The sequence below is a fragment of the Colobus angolensis genome, unplaced genomic scaffold (assembly GCF_000951035.1).
Source record: "Colobus angolensis palliatus isolate OR3802 unplaced genomic scaffold, Cang.pa_1.0 Scaffold18, whole genome shotgun sequence".
NCBI lineage: Eukaryota > Metazoa > Chordata > Mammalia > Primates > Cercopithecidae > Colobus > Colobus angolensis.
Window position 1 is genome coordinate 1,228,662 of NW_012114932.1, and position 4,887 is coordinate 1,233,548.

Genomic DNA, 4,887 nt, shown 5'->3' on the forward strand with positions numbered 1-4,887 from the left:
GTGTCCTTTGTAGGGACATGGATGCAGCTGGAAGCCATCATTCATAGGTGGGAATTGAACAATGAGATCACTTGGACACAGGAAGGGGAACATCACACACCGGGGCCTATTGTGGGGAGGGGGTGGGGGGAGGAATAGCATCAGGAGATATACCTAATGTAAATGACAAGTTAATGGGTGCAGCACACCAACATGGCACATGTATATATATGTAACCTGCATGTTGTGCACATATACCCTAGAACTTAAAGTATAATAATAAAAAAAGAAAAAAAAAAAGTAAGCAAAGAACACGAACACTTTTCAAAAGAAAACATACACTCAGCCAACAAGCATATGAAAAAAAGCTTAATATCACTGATCACTAGAGAAGTACAAATCAAAACCACAAATGAGACACCATCTAACACCAGTCAGAATGACTATTATTTAGAAGTCAAAAAATAACAGACACTGGCAAGGTTACAGAGAAAAGGGAACGCTTATACACTGCTGGTGGAAATGTAAATTAGTTCAGCCATTGGGGAAAACAGTTTGGCAACTTCTCAAAGAACTTAAAACAGAACTACCATTCAACCCAGCAATCCCATTACTGGGTATATATTCAACAAGCAATCCCATTACTGGGTATATATCCAACTAGCAATCCCATTACTGGGTATATATCCAAAGGAATATAAATCATTCTACCATAAAGACATATGCATTTATATGTTCTTCACAGCACTATTCACAACAGCAAAGATGCAGAATCAATCTAAAAGCCCATCAATGCTAGACTGGATAAAGAAAATGTGGTACATATACACCACGGAATACTACACAGCCATAAAAAAGAATGAGATCATGTCCTTCACAGTAACATGGATGGAGCTGGAGGCCATTTTCCCAAGTGAACTAACACAGAAAAATAAAAACTAAATATTGCATGTTCTCACTTATGAGTGGGAGCTAAACACTGAGTATACACGAACACAGAGAAGGGAACAATAGACTAGGGCCTACGTGAGGGTGGACAGTAGGAAGAGGGTGAGAATAGAAAACAACCTATTGCATACTATGTTTACTACCTGGGTGATGAAATAATCGTACGACAAACCTCCATAACAAGAAATTTACCTATATAAAAAATCTGCACATGTACCCCTGAACCTAAAATAAAAATTTTTAAAAAACAAGATTCCAGGTAACAACTTTGTATGTTAAAGTTTGAAAAACACTATTCTAGAGCATTATTAAAAGAGTAGATTTTAAATGTTTTCACCACAAAGCAGAACACAGAATTAGTGAACTTGAAGACAGATCAATAGAAAATATCTAAACTGTCTTTGTAGACATTGACACCACCCAGAGCCCTGATATCACCGTGGATGGTATGCTCTTGGGCTGCATCTCCTTCAAGCTGTTAGCAGACAAAGTTCCAAAAAACTTTCATGCTCTGAGCACTCGAAAGAATGCATTTGGTTATAAGTGTTCCTGCTTTCACAGAATTATTCCAGGGTTTATGTGTCAGGGTAGTGACTTCACACACCACAATGGCACTGGTGGCAAGTCCATCTATAGGGAGAAATCTGATGATGAGAACTTCGTTATGAAGCATACAAGTCCTGGCATCTTGTCCGTGACAAATGCTGGACCCAACACAAATGGTTCCCAGTTTTTCATCTGCACTGCGAAGACCTCAGTGGTTGGATGGCAAGCATGTGCTCTTTGGCAAGGTAAATAATAGCATTAATATCATGCAAGCCATAGAGTGCTCTGCATCCAGAAATGGCAAGAACAGTGAGAAGATCACCATGGCTGACTGTGGACAGTTCTAATAAATTTGACTTGTGCTTTATCTTAACCATCAAATCATTCCTCCTGTAGTTCAAGAAAGCACCCTCCACCCCATTTACTCACAGCATCCTATAATCATTGTGCTTTTGCTGCAGTTCTTTGGGTTCCATACTTTCCTTATTCTCTTTCATGCCAAGTTGGATTGCAGAGTTAAGTTTAAGAGTATGAAATAAAAACTAACAAAAAAAAGAATACACCTAAACTGAAACAGAGAGGGAAAAACAAGTAAGAGATTAACAGACGTGTGAAACTTGATCAAAAGATCTAAAAAACTTACAACTAGAGTCCTTAATAAAAGAGAACACAAGAGAAACGATATTCACAATGATAATGACTGATATTTTCCCCAAACTGATTAGAAACATCAACCCGCGGCCGGGTGTGGTGGCTCACGCCTGTAATCCCAGCACTTTGGGAGGCCGAGGCAGGCGGATCATGAGGTCAGGAGATTGAGACCATCTTGGCTAACACAGTGAAACCCCATCTCTACTAAAAATACAAAACAAAAAATTAGCCGGGCGTGGTGGCAGGCGCCTGTAGTCCCAGCTACTCAGGAGGCTGAGGCAGGTGAATGGTGTCAACTCAGGAGGCAGAGCTTGCAGTGAAACAAGATCACATCACTGAACTCCAGCCTAGGTGACAGAGCAAGACTCCATCTCAAAAAAAAAAAAAAAAAAAAATCAACCCACAAACTTGAAGGGAGATTATAGCTAGAGAGGATGGCAAAAAAAAAATCCAATATATGCATAACTGAAATTCCTAAACAAACCCAAAACAAGAGAAGATTAATTCAGAAATATAATTACAGAGATACAATTCAGGAAGGTTTTCTTGTGGGAGGATGAAAAATACTGTAACATATATTTTGTGCCAAGAAACACTGACACAGAATGCTCCACACAAGACATAACCTAGAAAATTTATTAGACTTTAAAACTTAAAAAGAAAAATAAAAGTGGTTAAAGTCATACTAGCCTCAGATTTCTCCACTGCAATATCTAGAAGACGTCCTTAGAGAATAAAGTATAAAAGCTACAAACAGTTCTGAACACCTAAAAACTCAGGGAATATCTTGCTCATGATCTCTTATTGAGGAAACGGGATAGTTTTGAGGAAATTTCACAAAAAAGAGCTGACAATGAGCACTGAATAAATTTGATAGCTGAACTAAGACTAAAACAAATATGGAGATTAGAGTGGCAGACAGGATATAAATGTTATATGCCCTGATAATGCAGAATGACACACACAAGAAAAAACTGAAAAGGAAAGAAGGTGAGAGGCAGATTAAAGGTGCTGATGGCCTCAACTGTAACCACTGGAATTCAAAGTATATTATTTAGATATTCTGATATACTTGATATATATTGTGAATGCTTAATATAACACAAACCAAATAAGAAATATAAGAGTATTTAATAATGCAAAAGTAAACACAAACACGGCTGGCTGCAGTGGCTCACGCATGTAATCCCAGCACTTTGGGAGGCCGAAGTGGGCGGATCACTTGAAGCCAGGAGTTCAAGACCAGCCTGGCCAACATAGTGAAACCCCAACTCTACTAAAAATACCAAAAAATTAGCCGAGCATGGTGGTGCATGCCTGTAATCCCAGCTACTCAGGAGGCTGAGGCAGGAGAATCACTTGACCCAGGGAGGTGGAGGTTGCAGTGGGCTGAGATTGCGCCACTGCACTCCAGCCTGGGCAACAGAGTGAAACTCCGTCTCAATTTAAAAAAAGCAAACACCTCCAGCCTGGGCAACAGAGCGAGACTCCGTCTAAAATAATAATAATAATTACTAGAAGAATCTAAAAACTACCTATTGGGTACTGTGTTCACTACTTGAGTGCAATACACCCATGTAACTTACCTGCACATGTACACCATGTATCTAAAATAAAAGTTGAAAAAAAGATTTCAAAAATAAAAGCATTTTACTCCCCAAAAAAAAGTAAACACAAAGACACTTTGTTATTAAAATCAGGTATGGACAGAAAGGGAAAAAATAAACACTATTCTGTAGGTGATTTCACAAATTCAAAAAACCCAAGATAATCAACTAGAAAAAAAGTTACAATTAAAAGTATATATATGTGTGTCTATATACATATCTATACACACATATATACACACATACATATGTGCATATATATGTATACATATACACATATACATAAATATATGGAATCAACAGAAATACAATCATAGAAAAGATCCCATTTACAACAGCTACAAAAAGGTAACTACCTAAGAACAAACTAAGAAATGGGCAAGATCTGTATAAAGAAAAAGAAAAAAACTTCAAACCACCACTGAAAGACAAGTGCATATACTCAGAGATTCTACAGGTCCAACACCTCTCACTTTATCTTACAAGTGTATTTGCACAAGTGTAAATGAGGATTGGCAAGTATATACAAGGTCATTCCCTGAAGCACTGTTTCTATTAGCAAAAAAATGTACATAATGCAAATATCCATTAATAAAGGACTAGGGTTAAATTATGGCATATCCATGTACTAGAACACTATGCAGATTTTTAAAATAAGGACTCTCCCTATGGACTATATTAAAAGATCTTGAAGAAGTATTAAGTAGGGGGAGAAATTTACTGAACTGTAAATACAGCATGTTACTTTTAGTACCAAAAAAAACACAATGTAAGAATATGCATTAATATTTGCTAGTATTGTGAATGCACAGAGAAACTCCAGAAAAATACATAAGGAACAACTGTGGAAAAAGTAGAGAACTGAATGGGCAAGAGAAGCATCACGGTGGTGTATACCATATCATGAGATTTTGAAGCCTCTATTAGTTATGCAAATATATAAATAAGATCCAAATAAAAAAATAAGTCAGAATTAGAAACTAAAACAGTTTAACAGGAATAAAGATTAAAATCCCTAATTTAGGTTCCAAAGATCAACTACAAATAAAAATATCTTAAAAGTAATTCATGTAAAAAGCTTGATAAGCTTTGGTGGATAAACATAAACCAAAAGTTACTATACCCAAAAATATATATATTTATGTATATAATTATA

At 36.7% G+C, this 4,887-nt stretch overlaps 1 pseudogene; it reads left to right on the forward strand.

Moving 5' to 3' along the window:
• Positions 1–1,820, forward strand: part of LOC105509808 — a 7,032-nt pseudogene extending 5,212 nt beyond the window's left edge.
• The last annotated feature ends 3,067 nt before the right edge of the window (positions 1,821–4,887 follow it).